The sequence below is a fragment of the Rhipicephalus microplus genome, chromosome 4, assembly GCF_043290135.1.
Source record: "Rhipicephalus microplus isolate Deutch F79 chromosome 4, USDA_Rmic, whole genome shotgun sequence".
Taxonomy (NCBI): Eukaryota; Metazoa; Arthropoda; class Arachnida; order Ixodida; family Ixodidae; genus Rhipicephalus; species Rhipicephalus microplus.
This window is the reverse complement of record NC_134703.1, coordinates 139,613,550-139,630,961: the sequence shown is the minus strand read 5'-3', so window position 1 is coordinate 139,630,961 and position 17,412 is coordinate 139,613,550. Positions and strand designations below refer to the sequence as shown.

Below are 17,412 nucleotides of genomic sequence, written 5' to 3'. Positions count from 1 at the left end.
TTTTCAGCGTATGTAGCGGCTTGAGACGAAGTCGTGGACTCTGAGGAGTCAGGTTTGTACGAAAGAATGGTTTCCATAGTGCAAGAAGGTTCGCGTCCGTAAAGGAGGAAAAAAGGAGAGAACCCAGTAGTGCTTTGAATGGCGGTATTATAGGCGAACGTGATAAACGGGAGCACTCGGTCCCAATTGGAGTGGTCTGATGAGATATACATAGACAGCATGTCACCAAGGGTGTGGTTGAAGCACTCTGTCATTCCATTGGTCTGGGGATGATAGGCGCTTGTAGTGCGTTGAGCGATGTGGCACTCACGCAACAATGCTGTGATGACGTCTGACAAGAATACGCGACCACGATCGCTCAGTAACTCCCGAGGTGCTCCATGACGTAATACGATATTGTGAAGAACGAAAGTCGCAACGTCTTTTGCTGTAGGCGAGGGAAGGGATGAAGTTTCGGCATACCGCGTGAGATGGTCGACGGCAACTATGATCCAGCGGTTACCGTCAGCAGTGTTGGGAAGGGGACCATAGATATCGATGCCGACGCAGTCAAATGGTCGGGATGGGCATGGTAAGTGTAGCAAGGTACCGCTGGCGTTATAAGGGGGAGTTTTTCGTCTCTGGCACGTCGAGCAGGCCCGAACGTATTGTCGTATAAAACGGTACATGCCACGCCAGTAATATCGGAGACGTATGCGAGAATAAGTATTCAGGAAACCTGCGTGGCCACATTGGGGGTCGTCATGAAACGTGGAACAAATTTCGGATCGCAGATGACGTGGAATCGCGAGTAGCCACTGACGTCCGCCGGGTGCGTAATTGCGTCGGTACAGCACGTCGTCCCGAGTGGCGAAGTGCTCGACTTGCCGACGCAACGTTCGAGAAGGGGGGGAAGCCGTCCGCCCAGGCAGAATGTCTAGAATCGAAGCGACCCAAGGGTCCTTGCGTTGCTCAGATGGCATGTCGGCGATGGTGACGGCAGTGGTATCACAGGTTAGACTTTCGCAGCAGTCCGGGTCAGGGGGTAGAGGCGAACGGGATAGGGCGTCTGCGTCCGAATGTTTCCGGCCGGAGCGATAGACCACGCGAATATTATATTCTTGGAGGCGTAATGCCAATCGGGCGAGGCGACCGCTTGGATCCTTCAGTGACGACAACCAGCAGAGGGCGTGGTGGTCAGTCACGACGTCAAAAGGGCACCCGTGCACGTAAGGTCGAAATTTCTCTATCGCCCAAATAATGGCGAGGCATTCCTTTTCAGTGACGGAATAGTTGATTTCGGCTTTGCTAAGAATTCGGCTTGCGCAGGTGTCACAGAACGAGCGCTCAAAATGGGCACGCCGCCAAATTCTTGCGATAAAACGCCGGAGTGACACCGCGAGGTCAAAAGAAAAAGAAAAAAAGAAAACAAGCTCCCAGGGCACGCTCCCTCTCCCCTCGGAAGTGTAGGTTCGCCGATGAACCTCCTCACCCCACATCGGCGGCTGAGCAAGCACTCGCAATTTCTAGATGGAAAGGGGCGTGGTAATGCCGGGTTGAGTCATCCGTCGCGGACGGCCCTCGTATCGTCTCGACCTTTCCCCCAGCCTTCGCTGCGCATCGCGCCGACGAAATGATGAGAACTTTCTGGAATCTCGCGCGGAAGGTATTTAATCCAGCAGCCGAGACGAGAGATCAGGAGAAGACGGAAGTTAGCGCCAGAGCGCGTAGGGATTCCGCCGTGTAGTCGGCGAAGGTTTTGTCCGTAGGGACAAAGCAGGAGAAGAAGAGGATTTCCACCTGAGGGGTGAAGGCTAGAGCTACAGGCAAGAGCGTGTGTCTACCGCTATCGAGCGAAGACGCGTGGCAACAGCTGCGAGTGTGAAGCCGACGTGTTTCCGGCGAAGAAGTTTGAAGCTTGGAGAGTGGCCTATTGAAGACGTGAGGTTTCCTGGAAGAGAAACTTCGGCGAGGTTTCCTGGAAGAGAAACTTCGGGGGCAACGGAACGACAACAACGCTGGACTTTGAATGAGTGATTCTCGGAAGAGTATCATCCAGACTTTTGTTCCAAGAACTTTGGACTGAATAGGTTTTCTATCTCTTTAGTCTTTAAGTGTCTTGGTTGTTCAATGCATGCGACTGCATTGTAGTGCGTATTGTTTGTCTGTGTCCGTCGGTTCGAGTGTGGCTGATTGTACTGTGTAGTACGTTGTTTGATTGGTGACATATTGTATTCAACGATTGTTGAGTGTGCATAATTGTGTATCGTTTTTATCTGCCATTATTGAGAATATAATTTTGTTGTGTTTATCAACTCTCGGCTCTGACTTGTTCTTTGGGCCACAGCCGGCGTCCGCTGGCGCGCCAAAAAGGACCACTTCTAAATTGTCCACGCTTTCGTGGTGCGGTTCGGGGGGCCGATACTTCGGCCCTTGGAATTAGCCCGGCGATCGCGGTCCCGAATTAACGGGACCCGTGACAGCAGGCAACCACGTACTCTTGGAAGCCGTCTTTCTTCTGTGCAAGAATAGCGCCTAGCCCGACACCACTAGCGTCGGTGTGGATCTCTGTGGGTGCCGATGGGTCCTAGTGTCGCAGAATAGGCGGCGACGTGAGGAGGCGGCGCATTTCATTCAAAGAATCGTTACAGGTAGCAGAACAGGCTGAAAGGTCTGTAGAGCCAGCGAGGAGCTTGGTCAAAGGAGCGATGATCGTCGCGAAATTGCGGACGAAGCGCCGGAAGTAATAGCAAAGGCCTATGAAGCTTCGGAGCTCTTTCGTGGTGGTCGGTTCGGGAAACGCTGAAACGGCTGTAAGTTTGGCAGGGTCAGGAAGAATGCCGTCTTTTGAAACCACCTGGCCAAGGATCGTAAGCTTTCGAGCGGCAAAATGGCACTTCTTCAGATTCAGTTGCAGCCCCGCAGCAGAAATACACGCGAGGACTTTCTCGAGGCGGGTTAAATGGGTTGCGAAATCAGTTGAAAAGACGACAATGTCATCTAAATAACAAAGGCAAACGTTCCATTTGAGGCCTCGAAGAATAGAGTCCATCATCCGCTCGAAAGTAGCTGGCGCATTGCAGAGGCCGAAGGGCATGACTGTGAATTCGTAAAGCCCGTCGGGCGTGATGAAAGCTGTTTTTTCGCGATCGGCCTCTGCTATGGGTACCTGCAAGTATCCAGAGCGCAGATCTAAAGAAGAGAAAAATTCGGCTCCCTGTAGGCAGTCCAAGGCATCGTCAATGCGTGGCAGCAGATAGACATCCTTGCGCGTGATTCGGTTGAGACGTCGGTAGTTCACGCAAAACCTGATGGATCTGTCCTTCTTCTTCACCAACACAACTGGAGAGGCCCAGGGACTGCTTGACGGTTCGATTATGCCACGTGTCAGCATGTCGTCGACCTGTTCATTGATGGCACGGCATTCGGTAGTTGACACACGATATGGACGCTGCCGTAATGGCGTCTCTTGACCGGTATCTATACGGTGAACAACAGATGGCGCTCGACCTAAGGAAGGCTGATTGTGGTTCGAAAACGCTGTAGGAGCTCGATCAGCTGTTCCTGCTGCCCAGGCGTGAGGTTGCAATCAATGGACTTGCGGAATACATCAATAGGTTCATTAGCGTCAGTTGCGGGTGTAATGGCACAAGTCGGTAAAAATGGCTTGTCTGGATAGATCGGGTCTTCGAAAATACAATTTAAGGTCTCGAGGCTTCCCAGACACTCGCCGCGTAGCAGGATGTACAGACAAGCAGAAACGTTGCACGCATAAAGTACCGCCGAACCATTGGAAAAGTTGATGACGGCAAACGGGAGGAGGATGGTTCGGTGTTGCACACTAGCTATAGTTGGTTGGAACAGGAGCGTCGAGTTAGTGGCAGCAGGGCGAAACACAGGCACTAGGACAGCGGACAACGGCGCGATGCGGACGTCAGCTGCGGCAAACACTTTCGAGGGACTGTGGTGGTCGATATCAAGGCACGGATTCGTCAACGCGAGTTCAGCACGAGCGCAGTCGACGCGGGCCTGATGGGTAGAAAGGAAGTCCCATCCTAGTATGACGTCGTAAGATGAACGTGGGAGAACAAAAAAGTTGACGGCGTACCAAACATCTTCAATAAGAACGCGTGCTGTGCATTGAGCTGTCGGCGCGATGAAATGGGAGGTGGCTGTACGCAGAGCAAGATTCGTAAGCGGCGTTGTAACTTTTCTCAAATCGCGACACAGTTTTTCACTAATTACAGAAACGACGGCGCCTGTGTCGTCAAGTGCACGTACAGCAACACCGTCTACTAGCACATCAATTTCGTTGGTCGGACAAAGAGGAGGTCTTAGAAAGTTCGACGACGACGCAATTCTTGCCTCCGGAACTGCGGCTGTCAGTTTTCCTCTAGAGCGGGGCTCGTGCGCCGAATCATCGGGGAGACAGATCGGCGACGGGGTGGTAATTACCGGCGAGAATCGACAGGGCGTCGTGGGGACAATGAGTCGGTGATAGGAGAAGATGGTCGCTGGGGATTCTGGGTAGCCTGGTAATTTGCAGAATTCCCATGGTATGGAGGCTGGAAGTTGTGACGGCGACAGTAGCGTGCTATATGCCCCACGAAACCGCATGCGAAACAGATGGGTCGATTATCCAAGGTGCGCCATGGGTTAACGACAGAAGGTGCAGGGGACGAAACGGGATGGGGTGCCGTGTATGTAGGCAGCGTCGTAGGGTATGAGGACCCGGTGCCCCGGTATGCGCCAGAGACAGGTGGGGCTGGGGGTCTAGCAACGACGGCAGCGTAGGTCAGCGGCGTAGGGACAGATGGCGATGGAGGCAGTGCCTGCGTGACTTGTGTCTCAATGACCTAGCGTAGACGTGGGTCTAACGAGGTCACTGGCGCGGATGCTTCGGCCACAAGAGAAAGTTGACGCGCAACTTCTTCACGAATGAATTGTTTGATGTGGGGCAGTAAGACGGTGTGATCAGCAGCGACGTCGTGCACGAGGGCGGAAACTTCAGCCGTATCTTCAGCGGCCCTGCGCGTCGAGGCACGCTGCTTACGCAACTCGTCGTACTCCTGACAGAACTGGACAACATCGGTGACGGTCTGTGGATTCCTAGCGACGAGCATCTGGAAGGTATCATCGTCAACTCCTTTGATGATGTGCTTGATTTTGTCGCGTTCGGTTAGAGATTCATCGACGCGCTTGCAAAGAGACAAGACATCTTCAATGTAACTTGTAAAGGTCGTGTCCCTGCGCTGGACTCGACTACGGAGACGCTGTTCCGCGCGAAGCCGGCGCACGGCGGGACGACCGAAGACCGCGGCGATGGTGGTCTTGAAGGCGGACCAGTTGGTGATTTCGCCTTCGTGGTTCTTGAACCAGAGGCTGGCCACATCAGCGAGGTAAAAGCGCACGTTTCTGAGCTGGTCGCAGGCGTTCCACTTGTTGGAAGCGCTTACGATTTCGTACTCGACAAGCCAGTCCTCGACGTCTTGTTCGTCGTTGCCGCGAAAAATTGGTGGGTCGCGTTGCCGAGGCACGCCAGTACAGAACACTGTCGTTGGTAAGGCAGCTTGAGAAGGGCCAGGAGCAGTCATGGTGAATGGTGAGGGTAGCGTCCGATTGCGAAGTTCCAGGTTGATGGGAACCTCGGCTCCTCCACCACTTAAAATAGAGGTGTTGTACGTCGAGAAATGTTCAGACGCAGCTTGGCAAAATTTGCTTTAACAGGCAGGTCTGGCTAATGACGAGCGGCGTGCGCGAGCTACTACTGCAGCCACCGATCATCCTCGTCTTCTTCATTACCAGCAGAGCGTCCGTTATTCCGATTCATTACAATGTATATATATATATATATATATATATATATATATATATATATATATATATATGCCGACGAAACCGTAAGCAGTAAGCAGGCATTATTATGATAACCCATAAGTCTTCGCAAGTAAGTGTAGCCCATTGGAAATGCTTGTTCAGTATATAGATCATGATGCCTGTACGTGTGTTTAAATGAAATACAACTCTGTGATTAACCTCCAGGTGTCGTCCAAAAAACGAGCGAATGACGAGAGCGAAGGAAAGAACATAATGTACCCACATAACCATACTTCTAAAACTTTGGTAACAGTTTTAAAAGCAAGGTGAGAAAACGCTACGCAATGATAGACTGGCCACTGCATCTTCGTATATGCAAGCGGAAACGAACCAGAAAACCTAATTACCTCTCGAGTGGTAACGACGGCCGTAATGAAAAGGAAATCGAGGTTTCGATTGCGTACTACTAATGACGTCTCGCGGTGGACACACGGCTCGGTAATGAGTACGAGAGACGAGATTAATTAACACCGCGGTGCCTCGTTAAATGCCCGTTCTCTTCGCAGGAATCGTGGCGAGGTGCACCATTATTACCCACACCACAACATGGCCGGCGTCCTAGAATGGTGAGCTGTGTTTAGGCCGTGTAATCAGCAGTTATACGAGTAGTATGAGGCAATACTTACGACTCACTAGCCGTACGCATCATGTGTGATTATTGTATATCATCTCAGCCACGCTCTCGAAAACACAACGAACATGAGAATTCACTATGTCACAACCGTATACTACGTTAAATGAGAGATGAAGCGAACCGGTCCCTCTCCATCCGGAGGAGGCAATGACCCCCCCCCCCAAAAAAAAAAATATTTTCAGGCCTACTCACAGCCGCCATGACGTCACTCGTCATGGTGACGTCACACCCACCCACACACACACACACACACTCTCTCTCTCTCTCTCTCTCTCTCTCTCACACACACACACACACACACACACTATGTAGGAATGAATTGAATCTTTATTCTCATGTTTCTGAGAAACATGCAGAAAATCTGTTCCTACTTATTTGAGTAGTTTCTGCAGTTTTATTTGCACTCTTTCGAGCATCTGTCTTCATAGACACGTAGTTATGGAGGGGAGTGTGTACTGCTGCGACAAGTATGTTTTTCAGCAGAATATAAGGGTGATGAGAAAACAAACTAATTTGGTTCACAATGGCTTCTTGTGACCGACACAAGAAGTGGTGTTTCCTGTTTTCCTCTGGTCACTCTCACAGTGGTGCGTAGTCGCTCATATAACTTAGGGCCTGGGAAAATGTTATTACTGTGTCTAGAATAAACCACGAAGCCCCCATGGGCGCTTCTAGTGCACTGCCGGTTTTTCGATCGGTATATTGGTAATGGTTCTTGAATATACTAGCTTGAAGTGCAGCTCAAACACCTGAAGACCATTTAAGAAATTGTTTTACCGAAAGTGCCTCTAAATTTCAAAGAAACATGGCCGGGTGCTGGAAAGACTGTCATAGAGATATAATATCGCGATAAAGTGGTTCGCCCGCAAGAAAATACTATGCACAAAACCGATGCACTATGCAGTGCAACAGCATTCCTTCCATTTTTCTCAATCATGTAATTACAGTCAATATAGGAAATCCGTTGCACTAATCGCCAATAGCAAAATGTTTATCTTTCCTGAAAGCAAAATGCCTGTTCTTAAATCGTAATTCCACGCGCGTTTACTATTTTATTGCCAGGGCTTACGCTATCAAGTCACAATCATGCATGGTACCTCCATTTTAGACCAATAACGGAAACTCGTGGAGATGGGGCCACAGCGAATTATGTAGTTCAGGCACGCTTACCTTCAGGTGACGAAGACGATGGATTTTCACGAGAGCTCGGCAAACAGCACTCTCCCATTTCGTTCTTCAGTTTTCCTTAGGCAACGAGAACACTCGCAACTTCGGTCCATAGGGCGCGAAAATTCGCCAAGCAGCATCGAACAACCGTCCAGATTTGCAGCCGTACACATTGCGAATATACAGTGCACAAAGTGCATCAAATATCCACGTTGCAGTTCACGGACACAGAAAAACGCGGTCTTCTCGAATCAGCAACAAACGCACCAGCACGCCACAAAAACGATAGTTAGGCTTGGTAATCCACGCCTGTCGAGCGACGAGAGCGGGCATAGGCACGTCTGTGCAGCCAAAGCAAACTGGTATAAACGGAGGGGCGTCAGAGCCCGCGGCAAAAAGAATGAGCAGGCCTGAAATTGTCTAGGTGGCGGAGAACGCATGCGATAAGATCTCCACGCCTTTTAGGCACCGTCGAATGCTCAAACTGAGGAAACGTGCCGCCCATCTTCAAGCATAAAAAGACGCTGCAGGTGTTTTGCTTGAGCAGCAACTGTGAACTTCACGGGCGCGGTCACTATCGCTGGCGTGCACGCTCTCTATCGCGGCAACCGTCAGCAGGCGGCTAGGGAACGCTTCGTCGTGCTGTCTAGTTGTTAACTTGAAGTGGCTATTGTTACATTCGGCCTGGCAGTTCGTCTCAGCTGACGTAAGCCGATCTGCTAGAATGCTTTCAAGCCCATCGGCGCCCGGTCAGAAGCACCACATACGACGCCTTCCTGTAGGTGTTCCAGGCAGTTCGCTGTGGTCGAGTCACAACGAACTCGACGAAAGCTTCGCGAGAGAACTCTTTTGTTTAACGGGGTCGAACGGCGTGAGACGGTGCCACTGTTGCAATTTTCATGGAGTCAACCTCTCAACTCTGCTATTGTCGCCCACGCGAAGTCGTCACAAAGCACTGACAGTTCGGAATCGTGGGAAGGCGTCGCAGTAGCCGTTCCCAGGGATCGAGCGGCTGGACGGCCGTGTTCGATAAACTTCTGGAACCATGTAGCAGAACGCCGCCATGGACCGCTGCAGACGTTCGTGTCAACGCCCATCTCCCCGAAGGAGCTGAACCTTCCCCCTACACCGGACTCTACCTCCTCGCCCTTCGATGTCTACAAGGTGTTGGCCGGGTCCGTCATTGTGTGGTGCGCTCGTGCTACCCATTGGGCCTCTTCGACCGTGTTCCTCATCAGCCGAGTAATCTAATATCTGCACCCTTTCTGGTGGGTGGATCACTGAGCTTAACGTCACCTGATTCGTGGCAACAGTGGTCACCGCCTTTTTTGAACTATCGTGTAAGGAATCGACGGGCTATAAAAGCCGAAGACTTTTTGCACATAATCGCTGAATCACCGTACAGTTCTATCTTTCTCTTCATGTAAATAAGCGTTCTGTCTGTCTCCAAGAACGCGTCTCTACGCTGGCGAAGATCGACTATGCGGACGACGGCGGGGAGCCAGCTACACTAAAGAAACCCGCCGTGTCTGCCATCGACCTAATACGCCTAACTCTGTGCGAAAAGTGTCCATGGAGCGGCCACCTTTCCTTACACAAACGTTTGGTAGTGTTGCGTGAGATTGAATTAGCGGCCTGCCTCACGGCGTATAACATCACAGTTAGTTACTATCGCGGTAATTGCTTCACCCTTGCGGCAAAACTGCCTTTTTTTTACTAGATCTCGCAGATTCACGGGGTTTCGAACGATTTTTTTAAGATTAGCGCAGCCTGCCCTAATTTGCGCAATGATTGGTGACAGCAGAGCGAGTGGGCATGTTTCAGGTGATCTTGTTAGCTATGTGTCCCTGAGCGCATGTCCGTTCATCATGATAATATTTTTGTCTCTATGACACACATTAAAACTCTACCATTACAGACCTACTGTAAGGAATAATGTGAGATGGCACCCGTGCTAGCGGTTCAACTTACCTTGTGAACCATCTTTCATTGAGTGCGTGCTCATTGAATGAATGAATCATTAAGCATTATTTCAAGTCCAGCAGTTTCGTCGGGCGAGGCGGGGGGAAGAGGGCATTAAGCTCTGCACCTTCCCACCCCGTCGATAATGATGGCATTGCCTCAGGTGACAACTCGAAGTCTTTGAACCCAGGTGGCACCTTCAGCTTGCCGGACGGCCCCAAGATGGTCGGCAAGCGACATCAGCCAATCGTCGCAGTGACCGCAGCCGTAGCGGTGGCTGCAGACTCTGCCTTCGCGTGGTGGTAGCAGCAGCAATTCACCTCGAAGTTAGCTCCTGCCTAACATGCTTCGCAGAGTGAGTGGCGTCAGCACCATTAACTTTTAAGGCACACTCCCGAGTACCAAAGCATGTGCCGTAGTGTGGCGCTTCCTCCACTCGCTTTACACGCGGTAGTCGCATGTATACGCTTGGATAACAGAGGCTCAGGATCGGCGTGCTGGGGTACGTATTTGTTTGTAATAACCGCCGAGTTGCGGCCTGCTTTTTTTGTTTAGTTGTTGTGTGGTGGTGGGTATTGGCGTCTGTTCAGTCTGAAATGTATTGGATTGTCCTTGAATGTGGTCAGGCGATCACCTCTCGACTATTCTGGTCGTCATTCTGTCGTATTAGAGTTGTCATCGCTCCGTTCTCGGAAACGATGATAATTGTTTTTATTTACGGCACACGACAAACCTCGACCATTACAGAACTGGTGTAAAGATAAACCAGTAGTTATAATGCACCAGATCTAGCCTTGAGCCTTTTATACCCGCGTTCTTGCGCAAATATCTTTGGAATTTGTCATTCACACACGGAAACACGTGCACGTTCGCCGCAACAGCTGACAACCAGTGCCGCAGTACCTGTGACCAAGGCCATGATATCCCCATTCTGAGAAAGAAACCTTGCTCTTTGGGGGGAACATTACTTGCCTGGAATGCCACGCCTGCAGTGTGCGCAGCTCCAAACCGTTAACGAAGAAGTGAATGTTTAATGAGTCAGGGTGTCAGCATCTCCGAGAAGTCCGCACCTGAATCTTTTGCACGGCAATGCGTGAAACTTACAGCTATTCCTGTGCAGTAGAGTTGCCCATGAATAATAAATGAAGGAGAGGAACAAGCTTAGATTGCCCTTCTGACGGATAGTACGGATTACACCATGAAGGTGGAAATGATGCGAGGCTGAACTGCTTACAGATAGCAGTGCTCGTAGCCATTGGCACTGGATGAAAGCATGCATGTTTTTTTGGAACATCGTGAAGCCACCTAAAACTGAAATGAGTTTCAGTTTTGTGGAAAAAATCAGCATATCCCACGCTTTGTGGGAATAAGTTTCGTGCGAAGCGCCCGTTCATTGATTGTCACAGTGCGTTTTTTTTTTATTTGAGCCAAGCGATATGATGTGGATGCAAGTGTTACGATAAGTGGAATAGTTGTATGCATGTCTCGGGCTCACTAGGAACGTCGACTACACTGGTACTTAAAGGGTAATTTGTAGTCGTGCGTAACGTGAGAACTGACGTTAGAGCTCCGAAGTTAGGGTAATCCAAACGAACTCCATTTTACAGTGCGATGATGGGAATATCACACCTAACTTTCGTTAGCATATAACTCCGGTGTTTAGGAACGTTGTATCATAACTTGCTGAAGCATAGATATAGAGATGTAATGTTTGTTAGACTGCTTTAAAAACGAAGTCAATCCTGTAATCACAGCTGACAGTAACCCAATATATACCTGACAGCTGTTTGTGCTGAGATCACGCCTGCATAGGGTTCTTTTTTCAGAGTGGCATCAAAACCAGGCGTGACTCTGAAGTAGAACACCTGACTTTCACGAAGAATGATTGGCTTCTATTCCTGTTCAAATCCTGATTTTTTTTATTTTTATATTTGTCGGGTCGTCACTGCCGATTTCAGTTTTAGCAAAGAAACAACTCTTAGCTGAGGTATTCATGTACTGGGGCCGTCGTAGACCACACTCGTATTTATCGACAAAAAGTGGGTAAACCCCGTAACCAATATGTCGCACAGCCGCCATCACCACAAAAAACTCACCATTGAACACTTCACTCAACTTACTTCTACCTACTTCAACCCACTTTATTCTACTTCTTTGAAACTCACTGTACGCCAGCAGCTTTGCTGCTTCACCAGTGTGCACCAAGCGGGGCTCGCTGAATTTTATTGCTTGACCAACTCGTGTTTTAATGATGAATGCCTGTTGTCATCGTTGCTTGGTAGGTTAAAAAAATGGAGGACGTGATGCCGGCAGATATCTTGGTGGGGATAAATTTGCTGTTGCGGTCGTTGATGTGGGAGGCAACCTGGTATTGCAGCCTCTGTTTATACAAAGATTGTCCACATGTGGCGGAGGAAGCAGCAATAGCTGTGGCTTTTCACGGTGCGAAAGCTCGTGCTCACGCACTCGGACTCGTGCACGGCGTGTCAGACATTTCTCGAATTCCCTTGCGTCTGAACAGGCAAACAGCATCGTGACCAAAACCGTTCAATGACCTCGGGAGTGCAGCGAAGGCGGGTACTACATCACGTGGTTTCCAGCCCATCTAGACTGTTCGGTTAACGCTCTCGGATGTAACCCTGACGAGCGGGCTTTCCGGATAGCGTGCCACGCTATCTGGCAAGCCCGGATATTGACGTGCCACGCTGTCACGGATAGCCATTCTCGTGATGAGGTGGACATCTATAAAGATCAGTTATGTATTATTCACGAAATTGATTTCCACTAACGACTGATCCGAACAAAAATCCACCCCCCTCCCCCAAGGGAACAAGCGATCAGGCGAGCATACTCAGGCTACTGCGAGCACGTTCGTATCCCACTCCTTGATCCCTTACGAGGATAGACCGAGATCATTCACAGTCCTGCCCCAAATGCGGCCATCACTGATGTTATTTTCAATGCCTCCCCAGCCGTTAATATAAGATACAATCGGATGTTTTTCTCAAGGGCAGCATTCTTCACAACGAACTTCAGGCCGTCCAGAAGGCCCATTACATCGCGGCAGAACGTTGACGTCTGCTCCCATCATAGGTGGAGCCATCGACTTGATCTGGGGTGTCTCTGGCTTCCCTATAAGCATCGATCCCTCAAGACTCTATTGTAGGCCTTGTCTTGTTATGTCAGCCTTAAGCTTAGCCTTTAAGAGTTGAACGTGATAGTGATATCCCGTCCATTGTGTCTACTTTAACCACTTAGGTATACTTTTTATTGTACGACGTCGCTCTAGAAGTTTAAATTGTGGGTTCTTACAATGCAATGGATAAAGTTGAAAGTGGCTTGTACCAGGGAAACATTCGCATGTGGCCGTATTCTATGTGTTGGGCACCATGCTTTTACACAAGCAATTATGCGCGCGAGATGGTTTCGAAATTTCTACGCGCCTATTGCGTGGTCTTAAGAGAATACATGCAGTAACGCAGTAAGGTGAGTGCCTTTTGTAATAGGTGGCCAACTTTGAACCACGAAGTCGCTATGTTGATTGCATGTTCTGACGCACGGTGGCAATGTGATTTTGTACCACGTACTGTTACTGTGATATTACATGTTGTATGGTGAAGCCTCCGTACAGGACACCCGTGTTTCTAAAGTATTAACGTAATTTTCCCGGCATCTTCCTGCAGAAAAAGTTATTCCAACTCTATTTCCAAGTAGCGCATGGGTTTGTGGTAGAACACTTGCTTGCCTTGCAAACGGCGTGGGTTAAATCGTTATTCAAACCTAGAAATCTGTTTTATTCAGTGGAAAGGAATCTTGCTCGACTTTTTCGGTCATGGAGAAGATGATAATTTTTCGGCCTCAACTAACAATGTGGATAATATAATTTCAGTGAAAAGAGCTTTTTCAACGCTATCCTGTTCTTATCTTCACAAAATACACCAATCTATACAGAGCGCCTTGCGCATGCATGACAATGGTCTTTCGACAGAAGTACAGTGATGAGAGGAGCAGTAACTTTACTTTCACCAGCCCAGAACTTCATACGGACTATTGCGATGCATTTGATGACAACCGATATGAATGCCTAACCAAATACATATATATTATACATATACATATTAGTTATCCAGAGTGCCTTATTCTTTTGTGTCTTTTTTTTTCAATTCACTGCCTCTTCCCCGAGTAAGGAACGGTATACCTAAGAAATGTTAGTTATCATCGCATGTTTTCATTGTTTCAATATTTCTGTTTTCTACAAAAATAGTGTGTTGAAAACATCATCAAGTTGACTTCATGCACGTGTGTCTTTTTGGTAACTGTTTAGTTCTTATTGTTCTGTAAAGTTATTATATTGAATTATATTGATGTTCGTTTTTGGTACTATGATAAGACGCACAACGCTTTCAAATTATTCGCAGAATACGCGCATGAATTTGAGCATATATTTTTCACATCTTGATGTACAGTACTAGGAAAAACTGCCCGAAGTGGTGAGTTTTGTGGGAGAGCACGCAAGATTGAATTTGTGTTCCTAATAAATATAGACTGTTCGGAAGTACACTTAGATAATTTATAAGCGATGACACCAAATCACACGAACGTAAGCGCACAGTTCTTGTCCGATCGCCTATCACTTTACCGTGCTAACAGCCAAAGGTACGTGGTTTAAGCATCATAGCTTCAAAAAATTATTTGCTACCGTAAAGCGGTAAAAATTCCCCAAAATACAGTGCGAAAACACGTGCGACCATATACATCAGCATATTATTTCTGCTATATCTCCTTAGAGTTTCCACTATATACTACTAATTTTCTATTGTTCTATGAGAACGCATACTGTTCTTTTAGAGCACAGTGTGCTGAATATCGTACATTCATATGACATTCTTGCCTGCGCCTGTGGTGTGAACATGTGAGTAAAGAAGAAGTCCCAAGTCTGTTCAAATATTGCTAGCATGTTAAATACTTGCACGCAGTTTTGCTGGCTCTAGTATCCTATGAACAGCAGTCTTTTTAAACGAGCACTGCGTCATTCATTGCCAAATGCTGTACCGTTTATGAGCAGCGTATTAGTCATGGTAAAACCATCAGAAGCTTCTTCAATTTCGGGGGATGAATATGTAATGTTGACAATAATTAGTGGCGAACTCATACTTTCTGCCTCAGCAACACGGTGACGCGGCCTACCTACATGTAGGAACGGATAACGCAGCGCCTGAATAAATACGACTTGCTTTGGGTATAAGGATAAATCGTTTAAGTCGAAGTAGAGGAACCTAAATTTTTGCAAGCTAGAAGTATATATTTAAGGATATATATAGACGAATCAAAAGGGAAGTGCGCTCGGAGGCAAGACGTGCAACAGAAATATGAGGAAGCGATGCATAGTGGCTAGTGAATTAAGTAAAGAAGTATGGAAGCACAAAGAAGGCACAAAATAATAACAGAGTGGAAACTTCCATTTCACGGGCACCAGAACAAGTTCTGTGCTGAATAGCCGGGGCAAGATGGATGTCCAACAGCACTGGGGCAGTGTATGAGGTGGCCTTCGTACGTCCAGCGTGATGGGCATCCACTGTGTGTGTAGTTTCGGTTTTTGAGCGTTGCCAAGCCTCCGATTCATATATCGGCACTGAATGCAACGGCGCCACAATCATAGGGCAGACGAGGATGAAAAATAACGAATCCCTCGCTGATCGTGGCCATGCACTCGCATAGGGTATTGCGGAGAGTAGCAGAAGCGGAAATGACAAAGCTGAGCTACGGTGAACAAGATGGAGCGCCTCGAGTCGCTGAAGCATTGCGCCGCAGTGAAGCTAAGGCCCCGGATGAATAGCTTCCGCAGCATGAAGTGCAGCTGATTCGAAGCGATGAGGTACCATACAAAATCGGAACTGCCGCGAATATGGCATCATAGGCAGTGTGTCCTTACTGTAATTGCTGTGAGATTTTCGCGGAACTTGCACAAGTTTCTTGCATAATACCACGCACCAATGAGGTCTTGGAAACATCATGACTGCTGCGTGCTATCGCTTATTACCGCTATATAGTCCTATTCTCCCAGGGGACTATGTGAGCAACGCATTTGCTGCTTCATTGTAATATGAACGAAGGACTTGATTTGTTTTCCACAATGTGTTTGCTTTCAATACACTGCAGATAAGTTAATGCATAATGCTATTGTGTGTGGCTATAGAATGCACTCATGCCACGGAGTCGCGTTCCCTGTTCGTTTCTTTAGTTAAAAGATTGAAATGAAAGTATTGTGCTGAAACACTGTGGGCCACCTTAACAATACTTATTGGAATGACTCAACACAATAGCGTTATGAAGGCGGGTGACGCAACAGTGAGTAACTTCGAGGGGTGTGACATTTCCAACGCTTAGTGGCAGAATGACCCGAAAGTAACAGTGCTGCTTGATTCCATGGTACCACTGCAGGGAATCCCGGCATGGGAGGGTCCTGCATTGTGTGTACCAATGTGGTTGCAGGAGTTATTATTAAAACGTTGGTGTTTTTAGCTCGGAGTGACTGCAACGTCGTGATTTGAACAAGGTGTCAGTTTTTAGATATTAAATACTGCATGTGTTGTCAATAAATGCTAATGGTTTTGCCACGGTTACTGCGAAACCGTAAAAAGCTACGGGCTTGGAACTAAGTTTATAAGTTGCAAGACTGAACAATGGACAGGCTTCACTGATGGAGATGCAACTCAGAACACAAAGTCTGCCTGGATAATATGGTGTAGATTTTAAATAATTTCACCATGGCGTCAAACCACGTCTCAACCAAAAACTGCGAACTGCACCGAGGACCTCACTGATGGCCGTACTGGAATCTTGGCTGGAACAGAACCCGAAACCGAGACACCTTTTCAGAATTCGCCTGTATGTCATGGAACCAACTAGTATCCCCCCTCCAATATATATATATATATATATATATATATATATATATATATATATATATATATATATATATATATATATATATGGCAATTAAATAATGAAGTTTACCAGCAGAGAGCTGTCACTTACAATTCTTTTATTTTGATGCGGGAAAGAAGGAGTTGTCTACAGTCTACAATAACAATGATATTTGTTATTTTTCATGCACGGTAACGAGCACCGAGTTTCTATGGCATTATGCGCAATTAATGAGCTCGTTAGAGTGCAAGGCAGCGTTCGAGACTAGGCAGCTGACGACTTACAACTTGGACACTAGCGGAAGGAGAGACAAAAATGAGAAATAGAAATACAAACGATGGAGCTATATTTAGGTTACGCTCTTTGCGAAATAAGAACTATACAACCTGGTGCCAACTACTCTAGACACTCTCAGGCCGTAGAGTGTTATGGAAGGGCAAAGGTAAGTTCGTAAACGAGTTTTAGCAAGTTATTGAAACACTTTCCCATAAAAAAATTGGGCACAGAGAATATCATTTGTTATATACAAAACTACGTGAGTACAAGGTTCCAACGCCACGACAAAAATTAAAAACAAATACTTGTAACGTGTAGTAAACTACGCAAACCTCCATACAGAGCTGCGCTGATCAGACTCAGGCTATTTTAGTTCTCGTATCTAGGCATGATTTGGCTGCAAAATAAGTAGAAAATCCGGTCAATATTGTTATCATACTGTTGTCACCTCTACAACCCGTGGTGCACGTCTTTGACAGGAACTGCAATGCTCCGACGATGGTGGCGTCGGCGCCACAAGTAGAGGTGCGGGCTGGCACTTCTTCCCAGTAGGCAGTCTTTGTCGGCTGGGAACGCAAATGAGCAGTGTT

The 17,412-nt window shown here is 47.8% G+C and overlaps 1 long non-coding RNA gene across 1 annotated transcript in view; it reads right to left on the bottom strand.

Annotated features, from left to right (window-relative positions):
* The window catches only part of LOC142814021 (uncharacterized), a 49,799-nt gene extending 42,027 nt beyond the window's left edge, over positions 1-7,772 (bottom strand). Inside the window, exon 1 of the long non-coding RNA XR_012894776.1 lies at positions 7,661-7,772. This is a non-coding gene — a long non-coding RNA (uncharacterized LOC142814021). The remainder of the gene's footprint in view (positions 1-7,660) is intronic.
* Positions 7,773-17,412: the final 9,640 nt, after the last annotated feature.